Below are 16,874 nucleotides of genomic sequence, written 5' to 3' on the forward strand. Positions count from 1 at the left end.
CCATAAAACACGAACAGAGCCTATGCAATTATTTTCAATCTACAATGCTGTGACAAAAAGGGGGGTTATAGAGAATCTTCGAATGAGATTTTAATTGTGAGAATCCCTTATAGACATTTCTCTTCACTGATAGATATCTGACATTTAAACAGTGACTTATTCCTTGAGCGTGACCACGTTGAAAGGTCATTGTCAATTTCCGTTCAAGTCATGGTATAAGTATGCTAATATTATTACTGTGAATGGTGGAGAGGGACAAAGACTAGGCAGAAAGATAAACTCATTGGAAGACACAGTGCATTATGTAGCTATTGTGCATGAAAAGTCACATGTTGAGTGATCCTCCTCCAGAGAAACCTATCTTTGGGGAGCACTTTTATAAACTGATAAGACTCAAGCTCAGGTGTTTCTGGGCTTTTGGGGATCTCTTTAACTTTAACGTTAATTAGGTAAAGGTAAAGGTTTCCCCTGACATTAAGTCCAGTCATGACCGACTCTGGGGGTTGGTGCTCATCTCCATTTCTAAGCCGAAGAGCCGGTGTTGTCCGTAGTCACCTCCAAGGTCATGTGGCTGGCATGACTGCATGGAACGCTGTTACCTTCCCGCCTATTGATCTACTTTTGCATGTTTCCGAACTGCTGGGTTGGCAGAAGCTGGAGCTAACAGCGGGTGCTCACTCAGCTCTCCGGATTTTAAGCTGGGACCTTTTGGTCTGCAAGTTCAGCAGCTCAGCACTTTAACACACTGAGCCAGGTCTTAATGAAGGATATAAGGACAAACAATGACTAAAATGATGGGAAGAGGAGCTTGGGAAGTCCCTCCCCCCCCCCCAATAATGGGCCAAAGAGAAAACGACTCTTACAGCTTCTCTGACCAAAAACATATTTCTGTCCTCGCAAATTCAAGAGGCTCCCAAAAAAACAGATCAGGACCCCCACTGAAATCCAGTACACGGAAAAGGGTTACAGTTTACCCTGATTGCACAAGCTTAGAAGCCAGCAGCTATCACTGTTTATTTTTGTTGCCATTGAAATTAATTGTGCACCATAGAAATTCAGCGGCAACCCATTTGCAACATAGAGTCCTGCCAATGTTGAGATCAAAATGTCTACTTTCCTTTTGGAATGAAAGAAAACGTTCTTCTATTTCTCCCCCATTTTCTTTCCCATTATGTTTTGGCAGTGCAATACTGAAATAGCATATGTGTCCAGTGGCCTAAGGACTACCGTGCTTAACCCTTATTAGATTTAGTTGACCATAGCATTGTGATGGAGAATGTTGAAATTCCTAGAGAGGTGTTTTTTCAGATAAAAAATTAGCATTTTGAATTTTGTATTTTCCTCACCTTCACAGGAATCTTGCATTCCTAACTCCAGTGAATGTGAAGGGTTTATTCAATAGCATTTATTATTCCTTGGTAGCCTCCCATCTAACACGTAACCAGGGCTGACTCTGCTGACTTTCCATACTCAGACAGTCTCTGGTTCCTTTAATAATAACTTTTATAATAACTTTATTTTTATATCCAGCCTCCATTTCCCCGAAGGGAATTGGGGCGGCTTAAATGAGGACAAGCCAACAAAGATTAAAACCAAACATAGATTAAAACATATCTCAATACAGTCAACGACATTATAACAAGACAATAACATAAACACAGCATCATCAACAGCCAATAGTCTTTAGGATATTTTGGGCTTTCTGGGGACTGTAGCCCCCAAAATACGGCTTCAGAGTTGTAGGAAGATTATTTTACTTTCCAAAGGTTTCCTTTTTGTGACCCTCTCCACTTTTGTGCACTGATAGGATCAAACTCGGCAGAAAAATAGGATGGCATGCCTGTGTTTGGAGAGCGGGAGAGAGAGTAATCATTTCAAATGCCAACATTTATTAAATGCTGCTCATTTCACAGGCTGCCCAAGATGAACATAACAGGAGAGCCTTTGGCATCCAGCGAGAAAAAGAAAGCGAGAAATATTGATTGAAATAAACTGCAGTGTAACTTCCAGGATCCTTGCTCAATACTTATTATATGGCTCTGTAGACCGCAGCAAAGCCCACAAGGGCTGGCAAATTCAGCAAAGCAGTTACAGAAATGTCAAATCATGATCTTTGCTTGATGAACACTTGTCTGTCTGATTCCCCCATTTAGGGTCTGACTAAATGGAAACACAGCCGCAAATGGAAACAGTATTGAAATCCCAGTCTCTCACTTCCTTAGTCAGTGCATCATGTGCGTGATGGAAGGGGTGGTTGTGAATTGTGAGTGGTGTTTGCAGATGATGCAGATAGTTGACTGTCTGCTACTACTATTTTTCTTGTTGTTGTTCCAAATAACATACTCATGGAAGGTAAATTGTAGGGGTGATATGGAAACATGATTTATATATTCAGTTTTATCATTTATTTACTGTATTGTTATAAGTGTTTTATTTAACTTACTATATGGAGTGTAATCACATTTTATCAAGCCTTTTTGTTTGGTTTGGTACTGTGATATGGCCTAAGGGATAATCAATAAATGTACTACTATCTTTCTTGTTGTTCCAAATAGCATACTCATGGAAGGTGATTTACAGAGCTACATTAAACAAACACCATCACCATCATCATCATGGTGTGGCACAGGCTGTGGTGCAGGCTGGTTAGCAGCCAGCTGCAATAAATCACTCTGACCAAGAGGTCATGAGTTTGAAGCCAGCCCGTGTCAGGGTGAGCACCCGACAATTAAAAAATAATAATAATAGCCCCTGCTCGTTATTGACCTAAGCAACCCGAAAGATAGTTGCATCTATCAAGTAGGAAATTTAGGTACCATTTATATGTGGGGAGGCTAATTTACGACACCATAAAAGTTATCCAGCCGCCGTTGGAATGAGGAAGTTGCCATCATAGTGGATGATAAAGCAGCTGCTCCCCCTGTGGCCGGAATCAAGCATATCCTCAGGAAGCTGGAGAAGGTTTAAATTGCCTCTGCGTCTGTCTCTGTTCTATGCTTATATGGCATTGAATGTTTGCTTTATATGTGTACAATGTGATCCGCCCTGAGTCCCCTTCGGGGTGAGAAGGGCGGAATATAAATACTGTAAATAAATAAATAAATAAATAAATAAAATCATCAACAACAACAACAACAAACATCCACTTGCCATGAATTCTTTGAAATTAAAATTGTAAGCACATTGGAGCAGGTGGGGACCTGTCCTTTTTATTACCATGCTAGGTGAAATAATAATCGTTGGGATAGCCAGTAGAAGCAAGTACAAAACAGAGGGAAAAGGAGAGTCATTAAATTACAGAGCACATGTTTTGGTTGAAGAAAGTCCTAAAGAATCAGCTAAGAAGTCATGATGCAAAGGTCCCATCTCTGCCTAAGACTTGGAAGAGCTGCTGCCAATGGACAACAATGGGCTAGACGCAAGCTAGAGTATTGTATTGTATTTAATGTGATGCTGCCTTTGAAACTATAACAGCAAGGATTCTTATTGGGATTCCTTGTTCAGATGTGTTAATATTTTATCAGCTAGCTTGTCTGAATGCTGTAAAGAAAGACACCTATATTGGAAGCTAAGCAGTGTTATCCCTGATTGTATCTGGACGGAAGATTGCCAATGAATACCAGATGCTCCAGGTCAGTGGTTCTCAACTTGGGGTCCCCAGATGTTTTTGGCCTTCAACTCCCAGAAATCCTAAACTGGCTGGGATTTCTGGGAGTTGTAGGCCAAAAACATCTGGGGACCCCAGGTTGAAAACCACTGCTCTAGGCTATATTGCAGGGGAAGGAACTGGCAAAACCACCTCTGAGTATTCCTTGCCTTATGAAACTCATGAGGCTGCTATATGTCAACATGACAGGCTTATGGCAACACTCACATACACACACTGTTACAGTCACATTTCTTTAAAGTGCTGGCTTTAATTTTTCATTACCTAAATCCTTTAGGGTCAAACTACTTTCCTCCATACCAACATGCCTTATTACCTTATCACATTGAGACACTTCAGCCTCTATTCAACCACGGAGAGACACTGATCTCATCACATGAGCTAAACTACTTCTGGCAGTCATGCATAGCCCTCCATAGTTGAAAAGAGGCAGAAGTGTCCTGAAAGGAGGCAATTCCGGCAATCAACCTCATCACATTGAGAAAATTCTCTCTTGTAGGACACTTCAGCCTCTTTTCAAACATGGAGAGGCACAGAGCTCATCACATGGACCAGGGTTGAAAAGAGGCAGAAATGTCTTGAAAGGAGGAAACTCTGAACATGGGCCAGCAATAGTGTTCAGAGCTCCTACGTCTTATTGCACGTTACTCACATCTTTACAACTGAAAAACAGGTGGGATGGGAAAAATTTCCCATCCTGTTTCATTGTCCAACCATCATCAGTTCTGTTGTATTCTATGGGGTTAAATGCAGAGCAATAGGATCTCATTGAAAGCAATGGTTTAAACCCGCATCACTGCCTCTTGTGTCCTCTGGGGTTTGGGGCAAAACAATCTTTACCATGAGAAGGTGAGGTTTTAAACTGGTATCAGTCTCCTTTAATGTAAGGGGCTTTGGGCAGAGCAAGGGATCTCTTGGTTTTCCGATATTGTTCTTTCTCCTGATTAGAAACAAAAAAGTAATACTGACTTTTCGATGAATGTAAGATTAATGTATTACCAGCTCTCTAATTTCCACATGTGAGTTTGAGTGTGATGGGGAGGCAGAACGTGAAACGTGACTGCTGATGATATAAGGCCAGGAAGACATCTTTCCACCATGTCTCCTGTATCAATTTAATGATATAATAATATATAATAATATTATACTATACTAATATTATAATATATTATAGGTAAAGGTAAAGATTTTCCCCTGACGTTAAGACCAGTCGTGACCGACTCTGGGGGTTGGCGCTCATCTCCATTTCTAAGCCGAAGAGCCAGCGTTGTCCATAGACACCTCCAAGGTCATGTGGCCGGCATGACTGCATGGAGTGCCGTTACCTTCCCACAGGTACAGTACCTATTGATCTACTCACATTAGCATGTTTTCGAAGTGCTAGGTTGGCAGGAGCTGGGGCTAACAGCAGGCGTTCATTCCGCTCCCGGGATTTGAACCTGGGACCTTTTGGTCTGCAAGTTCAGCAGCTCAGTACTTTAACACACTGCGCCACCACCAGGGGCTCATATAATATATTGTATATCCATGTAATATTAATAATAATATTATGATGTAATACAATGTAATAATAATTATAATTCACTATTATAATTGTATAGTTATATTACATGCAATATTACTAATAATATTACAATATAGTTGTATAATATAATATATTGTATGTATATATACTTGTAAACTGCCCTGAGCCCCCTTCGCAAATGTCGCAAATAAAAAAATAAATAAATAAATAAGAGAGGTGATTCTCTACCTTAAAGGGATGGTCACCCATGCTTTCCCATCTCAATGTGATGAGGTCGCAAGTCCTTTGTTTCCATTTCGGTTCTGCTCCCTCAGGTCCAACCACATCTCAGCACACGAGATCGGGGGATTTTAGAGAATTATAGAACTTTGATATCACTTTTATACCCATGGCTCTGTTATATGGATTTGTTGTTTCACGGACTGCTTGGAATTCTGTGCCAGAGAGCTATTTTGCTGTGATTGAGGGGAGACTTCCAAGTCCTTCACCAAACTCCAAATCTCAAGACTCTTTAGGATGCAGCAATAACAGTTAGGGTAAAGGTAAAGGTTTCCCCCTGACATTAAGTCCAGTCGTGTCCAACTCTGGGGGTTGGTGCTCATCTTCACTTCTAAGCTGAAGATCCGGCGTTGTCCGTAGACACCTCCAAGGTCATGTGGCCGGCATGACTGCATGGAGCACTGTTACCTTCCCATTAGAGCGGTACCTATTGATCTACTCACATTTGCATATTTTTGAACTGCTAGGTTGGCAGAAGCTGGGGCTAACAGCGGCTACTCACTCCCAGGATTCAAAACTTGGTCAGCAAGTTCAGCAGCTCAGCACTTTTACATGCTGCACCACTGGAGGCAGTTAAAGTGGTATCAAATTACTCTAATTGTATGGTGTGGATATTCCAAAGGTTATGGTTCTACAGTGTAAAATGGTCTGTTCCCTCCTTGTTTTTGGCAAGAAGACATCACGATGGTTTTATCTAATAGGCTAATTTTTAAAAAAATGATTTTATTGTCCATGTGTAGGGCACAAAACTGATTTGCTTTTATAGCTGCCATTGATTTTTTTTTATTATCTGGGAGGGTTGTCTGTGTGTAAAATATGGAGAAAGCCTCTCTATTCCCTCACATCTTGACCTCCCTTTGCTCGCTTCCCATTTGTAACAACATGCTTTATAAGTGTTCCCTTTGTACTTACCTCTGAGTAAGAACAAAATTGCTGCACTTTTGTTTCCCCTCCCTTTGCAGGCATCCTCGCTGAAACAAAAGGCTTCTTAAAGGCAAAATTGCAAAATATTCAAATGAGTTCTAAATTTGTCTTTGTTAATATGTATGACATACTAGGCTAGGTGATGAATTTTAAGTTGTTATTCCCAGGAATACGCTCAAATAATTAATATCCCCACCGGTATACATAAATACATATTCATAACCATCAAGTCCTGTTGGTCTGATTTTGTTGTTGTTGTCCTCAGTATTGAATACTTATTTATGGTTTGATTTATTTTATTTTTTTCATTATTGCTTGTTTCTCAATGTCTTATTGTTGCAGCCTCGGGTTTGTGATGCGCTAGTAAGAAGACAGCTCGGTCACACCCAAGGTCAAATGGTAAAGAGTCCGGGCTAAAAATATTTCCTAAATGGCATCTAAATGCAAATAGGTTTTGAAACAGAAATATACTAGGCACCTTCAGGCTAGGTTATTGCAAGATATATCACATGGGGTTACCATCTGCAGGAGAAGAATGAAGTGGGTGATGTGGAAGCTCAGGGCAAACCTGACCCTCAAGCCCTAGAACATCTACAAATGCACAACTCTTCTCCATTTGGAAGGAATTCTGGCACGAAAAAAAGTTTCAATGATGTTTGCCTTCAAAATAAACAACTAGCTTCCCTGAAAGTAACATAATGCAGGCTGGATCTACACTGCCCTGTATCCCAGGATCTGATCCCAGATTATTTGTTTGTCCCAGATTATCTGACACTGTAATAACGTATAATCCAGTTCAAAGCAGATAATCTGGGATCAGATCCTGGGCTATAGGGCAGCGTAGATCCAGCCTCAGATTTGTAGGACAGCTGAAAGGGCAAAACCATTCCCTTGGCGCATAACTAAGGTTGCCTTCTATGTTTTGTATGGTATACAGTGTTCCCTCACTACTTCGCGGTTCGCTTTTTGTGGATTTGCTGTTTTTGTCACACCTCAGAATAGCTTCACCTTGCTGAACACACCAGGCTGTACACAGGTTGAAGTCTTTTGTAGTTTATTAGGAAATAGGAAATAAATAGTTCTTAAAAAGCAAAAGTAAAGATCCAAAAGATTGTTGCAAAACCAAGGCTATAAAGAATAATCCAAGAAAATCTTAGGCATAAAACAAGGTTGCATTAATACATGGCATAGTCCCATGAACTTGATTACAGGATAATCCAAGAAAGCAAGAGCTCCTCCTAACTCAAACGAGGCGTTGCTTTTGACAAAGGTTTCTTTCTCAGCACACCCTTTAATATTCTCTGCACAGCATGAATGCATTTCTTTGCCCTCTGACCTCTTTCTCTTTTTTGTTTACTATTCCGACACAGCCATCTCGATCCAGAGATGCCATTACATCAAGGCCAGATAGCTCGTTAGCAGCAGCCTCTGTCTGCTTGCTATCTAACGGGAAGCTGTCCTCCCTTTGCACCTGGCTAGCTTCGGTATCATCAACACCATTCCCTGCCGTGGGAATGCCTCCCTGCTCCTCATCTCTCACAACAGGGACACTCTGAACCTGAATTCCCATCAGAGTCATCTTGAACCTGAATCCCATCATCGTGAACATCTGAAACATCTGGAACCTGAATCCCACAATCCCCATCAGAGTCATTCTGAGACTCCAGCTGAGTCACAATAGTTTTGTGGTTTTTCAATAAACGCTAAAAGAATATTAAAGGTAAAGGTTTTCCCCTGACGTTAAGTCCAGTCGTGACCTACTCTGGGGGTTGGTGCTCATCTCCATTTCTAAGCCGAAGAGCTGGCGTTGTCCGTAGACACCTCCAAGGTCATGTGGCCGGCATGACTGCATGGAGCGCCGTTACCTTCCTGCCGGAACAGTACCTATTGATCTACTCACATTAGCATGTTTTCGAAGTGCTAGGTTGGCAGGAGCTGGGGCTAACAGTGGTGGCTCATTCCGCTCCCAGGATTTGAACCTGGGACCTTTCGGTCTGCAAGTTCAGCAGCTCAGCGCTTTATCACACTGCGCCACCACCAGGGGCCCCACCACCATATATAATATATGATATAATAAATAATATAATAAACCATAAATAATTATGAATTTCCCTTCCTTCCTTTCTCTTTCTCCTTCCTTCCTAAGGAGAAGCTCAAGGAAGGAGGAAGGAAGGAAGAAGCCGAAGGGAGAGAAAAGGAGGCTGAAGCAGCTTCGTGAGATTGTAAACAACACAGTCGAGCAGCATCAGTGAGATTGTAAACAACACAAATATAGTGTCCCTACTTTGCGGATTTTCACTTTTTGCGGGTGGTCCTGGAATGTAACCCTCGCGATAAATGAGGTACAGTGTTTTAAGAGAGATAGTTCTAGGTCTAGTGGCACGTGATGATACAGTGCTTTAGGTCGGTGTCCAGTTTTGGACGTCACAATTCAAGAGTGATATTGAAAAGCTGAAAGGCGTCCAGAGAAGGACCAAAAATCGTCAAAAGTCTGGAAGTCTTTTGTGAGGAGCAGCTTAGGGAGCTGAGTATGTTTAGCTTGGAGAAGAGACATACGTGATAGCCATGTTTAAAGATTTGACATTATGCCACATTGAAAATGGAGCAAGCTTGTTTTGCTGCCCTAGAGCAGTGGTCCTCAACATGTGGGTCCCCAGGTGTTTTGGCCTACAACTCCCAGAAATCCCAACCAATTTACCAGCTGAGCAAGGATCCAAAACATCTACAGGTTGAGAATCACTGCTCTAGAGCTTGAGATTCAAACTGCAGAACAAGAGAATTTGTCTAATCACTTGGAAGTACTTCCCGACAGTAAGAGCTATGGCCCCTTCCACACAGCTCAATAAAATTTTCTGCTTTGAACTGGAATATATGGCTGAGTGGACTCAGATAACCAGTTCAAAACATATATTGTGGTGTTTTCTGCCTTAATATTCTGGGTTATATGGCTGTGTGGAAGGGCCCTGTGTTACAATGTAATACGTTGCCTTGGAGTCGCCTTCTCCGGAAGTTTTTAAAAATAAGCTGGATGGCTATCTACTGAGAGTGGTTGGATTATGTCTTCCTGCCTGGCAGAATGGCGTTGGACTTGATGGTCCTTATGGTCCCTTCTGCTTCTATGATTCTGTGGCCCCAAGCATTGAAAGTGTTGAACAATTGCTGATAGCCTACAGAGTGGTCATGTAGCCTATTATACACTTTGATTTGGAGGGAGGTCAGGGATGGTCTTCTGTTTCAATGGTTCTTGACTTTTGACTTTTCTATGTAACAATATTTGAAAAATGTTCTGTTCCTGGTTTGAAAGTGTTATTTACTGTTTAATTGTGCAGTATGTACTTTTAATTGTGCAGTACAGTAGTTGTTTTTGCGATTGGCACAAACTACCCTGTTTCCCTAAAAATAAGACATCCCCAAAAAATAAGACCTAGTATAGGTTTTGCTGAATTGCTAAATATAAGGCCTCCCCCGAAAGTAAGACCTAGCAAAGGTTTTGTTTGGAGGCATGCCCGACACCCGCCAAACAAAACACCAGAGCATGCAGGATTGGTAAATGTACATACCAGTTGTACATGAAAATAATAGTAGTAACAGGAAATTCTTGACAGGAGTCACAGTTTGTTTGGTTTGGTTATGTTGGTTTGTGATAACAACTACTGTACAGTATATAAAAATGTTCATTTTTTGTTCAACAATAAATGTGAATTCTTCTTCATGGAAAAATAAGACATCCCCTGAAAATAAGACCTAGCACATCTTTGGGAGTAAAAAATAATATAAGACACTGTCTTATTTTCGGGGAAACACGGTATATTGAATTGGTTGACACTCTATGAGATATTCATTGAAAAACTATTGCAAAATGTGCTTCAGGGTAGTTTCATAAACTTTTCCAATGTTTTCATGATAGAACCAATTAGGAAATGACATTTATAACCCAGCAACAAAAATTGTGTTACATGGTGTATTTTTTGCTTCCATTCTCACAATCCTTGATCATTTTTCATGCTGGTTGGGGCTTCTGGGAGTTGACGAAAACAACTGAATGTTCAAAGGTCAAGAATCCTTACTCTGCTTGAAGGTCTTCTCAGTATGAAAGACTATTCAGGTCAAGTTGGGATGATGAGAAGGAAGGACCAGGGTCCCTTCCAGATCAACAGATTCTGGATGGAAACAAAGTAAACTGGTCACCGTCTTCCTCGATATGGTGGGATTCATTGTATTTCTATGTATACCATTGAGGAAATAGAGAATATGTCATGGTAGAGTCACACAGTGGTTGTACAATGCTGTCTTTTTTACTGAATAGACACATTGGTGATTTAGCAGTCCAGTGTGCAATATATTTATTATTTATTTATTTATTTACAGCATTTATATTCCGCCCTTCTCACCCCGAAGGGGACTCAGGGTGGATCACATCACACATATAGGCAAACATTCAATGCCTTTTTAACACAGAACAAAGACAGACAAACACAGGCTCCGAGCGAGCCTCGAACTCACGACCTCCTGGTCAGAATGACCCATTGCAGCAATTCCTTGCAGCTGCTCTCCAGCCTGCGCCACAGCCTGAGCCCGAACTGTGTACATCCACAGTTCACAATGGCGGCCCTATACATACAATGTGCATGCAAGATGATGCTACATGTGCAAATCTGCCTTTGCCAGTGGCCATGTGAAAAGGGATATTCTGAGGCCCCATCCACACTATCATATTATATTCAGATTATTTACTTTTATAATCTGATTTATATGGCAGTGTAAATCTAGACTGAGAGTTGCAGTAAAAACTCCCTCTTTTAAAGTTTTGGTAGTGCTATATCCTTATTGGCCATATTTTCAATGAAGCATTGTGTATGTTTTTGTGTGTATGAACTGCATTCTTTTGATTGCTGATTCTTATAGGTCTGTCATTACCCATGGCATAAATGGACCCATCTACACTGCCATATAAAATCCAGATTTTCTGCTTTGAACTGGATTATATGGCAGTGTAGACTCATATAATCCAGTTCAATAATCTGGTTTATCTACTTTGATAATCTGGATTTTATGGCAGTGTAGATCCAGTCTAAGAAAAAGATGTCTCTGTCAGCTGAAGAAAATAAAGCCATTCTTGTGCATCCTCACTTCTTTTCATGATAATTTTGCATTGTCCCCATATAATGTTCTGGATAGTCTACTGAAATACCAAAGCTTGGAAACTGGACTTGGTAGTTGATTTATTTGTTGTAGGCTTCAGTTCCTAGTCGCCTGCATGGCTACTAAGTTAGTTTCCCAAGCTCAGCATGGTAGGTCGTAGGATGGCACTTGTTTATATTGTTTTTAATCATTATACACTTACATTATTCTTATTTGTTGGGTAGTTTGTTTAATTGATATTTTGCTTTTCTCCCACAACGGATTCCAAAGTGGCTTATGATGTATGATAACACGACATAAAACAATATGTAATATAAGCATTTTAAAAGCATTGAACAACACCCTATTAAAATCTGACTTTAAGACGTCTTGTCTGTCTGTCTGTCTGTCTGTCTACCTACCTATCTATCTATCTATCATCTTGGGATGATAATATCAGTGGTTCCCAACCTTTGGGTCTCTAGGTGTTTTGGACTTCAGCTCCCACAGTTTCTAACAACTGGTAAGCTGGCTGAGATTTCTGGGAGTTGAAGTCCAAAACACCTGGAAGCCCAAAGGTTGGGAACCACTGATAGATAGATGATAGATAGATAGAAAGAACAGCACATTGTGGCATATGCTTTTACCACAATCAATAACATCAGCAAGCCTGTTTATTTAGGCATGAAGAGAACAGGGAGAAAGTCCTTTCCAGAGATCATAAGACTTGTTCGGGTGCATCTACATTGCAGAAGAACATTTCTCAACCTGGGGGTCAGGATCCCTGGGGGGGGGGTCACGAGGGGATGTCAGAGGTGTCACCAAAGACCATCAGAAAACACACATTTCTTATGGTCTTAGGAACTCCTTTGGCAGAGATCACTCTGCCTGTTTGGCTCAATTCTATAATTGGTGGGGTTCAAGAGGCTCTTTGATTGTAGGTGAACTATAAATCCCAGCAATTACAACTCCCAAATGTCAAGTTCTATTTCCAGTGTTCACATTTGGGCATATCGAGTATTCATGCCAAGTTTGGTCCAGATCCATCATTGTTTGAGTCCACAGTGCTCTCTGAATGTAGGTGAACTACAACTCCAAAACTCAAGGTCAGTGCCCACCAAAACCTTCCAGGAGTTTCTGTTGGTCATGGGAGTTCTGTGTGCCAAGTTTGGTTCAATTCCATTGATGGTGGAGTTCAGAATGATCTTTGATTATAGATGAACTATAAATCCCAGCAACTACAACTACCAAATGACAAAATCTCCTCCCCACTCACCCACCCCTAACCCCATCAGTATTCAAATTTGGGCATATCTGTGCCAAATTTGGTCCAGTGAATAAAAATACATCCTGCATATCAGATATTTATTTTACAATTCATAGCAGTAGCAAAATGACAGTTACGAAGTAGCAACTAAAATAATTGTATGGTTGGGGGTCAGCACAACATGAGGAACTATATTAAGGGGTCGCAGAATTTGGAAGGTTGAGAACCACTGCTGTAGAATGAATGAAATGTGACACCACTTTAACTGCCATGGGTCAATGCTATGGAATCCTGGGAGCTGTAGTTTCATGAGGCAACAATAATGCTACAACTCCCAGTATTCCATAGCATTGAGCTATGTGTTCTTGTGGTGCCGAACTCCATTCATTCTACAGTGTAAATGCACTCCATTTATTTTTAGCCTCTTACAAAGATATTTTGGGGAAATATCTCCATTAGTCTAGTTAAGAAACTGAATCTCAAGTCCTTTCCCATCATTTCTGTTTAAAAATCCACAATGTTTTGAACACCATGTAATAAAATTCAAGGGAGATTGAAAAACCATTCTCAGATATTCTTGGGAGATGAGCAGTTGAAAAACTGTTTGTTGTAAGCAAGGCAATAAAGTGCGCTGCGAACAAACAAACTGCCTACCGGTATCACCTGACAGATTGCTTTTGCCAGATATTGTGGAAAATATGAAGCGTGTGGGGCGGGCTGTGAAGAGATGAAGCTATAACATTTAGAGACTGAACGGAGTCCCAATGATTTCTTGCAGGAAGAATCCCGATGTTTGTTTCTCAAGATGTTAAAACTGGAGGAAAGTTCTTTATGGAAAACAAAACAAAACAAAAAAAAGCACCAGCCTCTGACAAAACAGTTCGAACAGAGAGAAAATAACAACTCGAGTTATCTTCCGACAGGTGGGAAACTTCATTATACAAAGGCTCTTAAATTTACATACATTTGTGTATGCCTACCACTGAGTTTCTTGGAAGGTTTTTGTTACCTTAAGGAAATAAGCAGAAGGAAATGAATTCGGGGTGCGATGGGAAGGCGGTGGAAGGAAGGATGCGATTGGTTTTGCATGCGGCAACATCTTTTCCTTGTCATGCCCATACTTACTTTAGTGTTCTTTCCTGACACTTTGTCTTATTAACGGTTCCATTTCTCTTCTTAATTCCCCCGTGGATTGACAGATGATCGGCAGATGGATATGTTTCACCAAAAGGTTGGCTTCATCCAACCTCGGTTATTCATAACAGTAGCTGCATGTTAAGAATGCTGCTCAAGATGGAAAACATATCCGTTTTCAATGCGTGCATGCGCTGGAGGTGATGCATGCCAAGAATACAGGCCAAGACTTTTGCCTTTGATGAGAAATAACATCACACAATTGTGCAAAACACAAATAAGTTGGTATGTTACTTGGGAACTGTATAGTATAAATCTTGACATGTAGGATTAGTGTGCTTGGTATGTTTCCCTACATTCACAATGGCTTCTTAGGATGCATCTACACTGTAGAATTAATGCAGTTTAAAGGTAAAAGTAAAGGTTTTCCCCTGACGTTAAGTCCAGTTATGTCTGACTCTGGGAGTTGGTGCTCATCTCCATTTCTAAGCCGAAGAGCCGGCGTTGTCAGGAGACACCTCCAAGGTCATGACTGCATGGAGCGTCGTTACCTTCCCACCGGAGCAGTACCTATTTATCTACTCACATTGGCATGTTTTTGAACTGCTAGGTTGGCAGAAGCTGGACCTAACAGCGGGTGCTTATTCTGCTCCCGGGATTTGAACCTGCGACTTTTCAGTCTGTAAGTTCAGCAGCTCAGTGCTTTAACACACTTCGCCACCGGGGTTCCTCAATGCAGTTTAACATCACTTAAATTGCCATGGTTCAATGCTAGGGAACAGGCAGCACACTTTAATAGAGAAGGCTAAAGACCTTGTGAAATTACAGCTGGGATTCCATAGCATTGAGCCACCAAGTAAACACAGCTATTGTTTCAACAACAAATATTAAATAGAGAGAGTTAAGGGAAGGAAAAACAATCCTCAAACCAAAATGATTTCAGTGCTGAATTAGTGAAATATTGCTAAATGATTTGACTATAGCTCTAGCAAGTGGAAATTGCTAGAAGGGGAAAGATCCAAGGTAGGAGGGAGAGATTATCAACTCAGGATATATTTTTTAAAAAGAGAAAAAGACCTTATCTGCACTGATAGTATAATGTGATTTCAAGATGCCTCGAAATGATGGTGGCCATGAAATGCACACCTCCAATGTTGTGTGCATAAAAAGGGTATACAATGCATTTCTAAAAGTTGTAGAAAAATCTGAGTTCAGCCATAAAATGCGCTGCAGCAGATCGCAATATATCACGGATCCAGAGCATAACTGGATCCATGAAATATGGAGTGTGTTGTAAACACCCACCCTTGCTAAGCACAATAAAGATTCCAGAATGTGAGCTGCTGAAAAATGCCTTGAGAGAGAGAATTAATTACCTTTACTCCTAACTGTCACATTTGCTTTTATTTTTTTTTTCACTCTGTAAGCCTCGGGTGTGCTGATGCACACTCTGCAAGAAATGAGGAGGAAACCTTGCAAAATGGTTTGAAGCTATCCTCGGTGTTCAGTGTAAATAATCTTCCTGGTTCTGTATTGGTTCCAGGTATGTAAATGTAATCACCTGCATAGTGAAACTTTTTTTCATGTCAGGAGCGACTTGAGAAACTGCAAGTCATTTCTGGTGTGAGAGAATTGGCCATCTGCAAGGATGTTGCCCAGGGGACGCCCGGATGTTTGATGTTTTACCATTTTTGTGGGAGGCTTCTCTCATATCCCCACATGGGGAGCTGGAGCTGATAGAGGGAGCTCATCCATGCTCTCCCCAGATTCAAACTGGCAACTTTCAGGTCAGCAACCCAACCTTTAGGTCAGCAGTCCTGCCGGCACAAGGGTTTAACCCATTACGCAACCGGGGGCGCCACAAACCGGTACCAAACTGCATTATAGTGGCAGTGTAAATGTGCCCTGAGTGTGCCTTATGAATAAGCAGGTGAAATCAAAACAAAAAGAATAAAAAATTTCAAGAATTTCAGAGATTTTCCTCCCTAGAATTGTAGGGTCATAGAATTGGAAACGACCCCAAGGGCCATCCAGTCCAACAGCCTGACATACAGGAACATATCGTCAAACCACTCCCAACAGAAGGCCATCCAGATTCTGCTTTAAAACCTCTAGAGAAGGAGTTTAAGTGGAAAAAAGGAGGTTAAGTGGAAACTGGCAATCTTTTTGTTGACTTGATGCTTGCCTTTTTCTCTCTCCCCGCTGCTATTCCATACAAATCTTTATAACTTCAAAAGGATATTTTTTTAAAATGTGGTGAAATAAAAGAAGTTTAAATTGTGTTCATTTGAGAGTTTCAGTCTATCAGCACGGCGGTAAGAAGTGAGAGCTGAAGCCATAGCAGATGAATCCGACAGCTCCTGAAATGGCAGAGTTGATGACATATGACTAGAGGAGAGAATAAGTTTTTAAGAGAGCAGTAAAGCAGCAAATTTGAAAACCACTGAATCACAATGAGTATAATCCACGCTGCGCAATCTTAAATATATCTGTAACACTCACTTCTGACATTTCTTAATCCTAGTTTTATATTGAAGACTATAGCCTGCTCATAAATACCTGAACTTAAAACTCACAGTTTGCAATATAACTAAAATGGAGAATAGTTGATGGTAGAGAAAAATCATTCCCTCCTCCCAGTCCTTTGTGGTTCTCCAACAGTGAATTCAAGGAAAGACTGGCACATTCTCATGCAACAACTCTTTCAATCACTTACAGGTAGGCAAAACTTCATGGCATCATGATTTTTGAGAGGAATGGAACTGAATGTGCTATCAGAAAGTCATTGTAATGGTAGGGATGGAGGATCAAAATTGGAACTTTATCATGCTTTGTAGCAATGTGATGTAGTTGCTAATATATCATTGGGAGCTGAGCCTAATATATTTTAGATCGCTGTTGCATTGAGCCTCCCAACTCCAGGTAATCTTGGATGATACACACTTCCTTGACCCACG

At 40.9% G+C, this 16,874-nt stretch overlaps 1 long non-coding RNA gene across 1 annotated transcript; it reads left to right on the top strand.

Annotated features, from left to right (window-relative positions):
• The first annotated feature begins 673 nt into the window (after positions 1–673).
• LOC134293639 (uncharacterized) lies at positions 674–11,900 on the top strand. The gene is made up of 2 exons (XR_010000584.1): positions 674–5,002; positions 6,738–11,900. It is a non-coding gene; the product is annotated as an uncharacterized LOC134293639 (long non-coding RNA).
• The last annotated feature ends 4,974 nt before the right edge of the window (positions 11,901–16,874 follow it).

This window comes from Anolis carolinensis, unplaced genomic scaffold (assembly GCF_035594765.1).
Source record: "Anolis carolinensis isolate JA03-04 unplaced genomic scaffold, rAnoCar3.1.pri scaffold_9, whole genome shotgun sequence".
Classification (NCBI taxonomy): domain Eukaryota; kingdom Metazoa; phylum Chordata; class Lepidosauria; order Squamata; family Dactyloidae; genus Anolis; species Anolis carolinensis.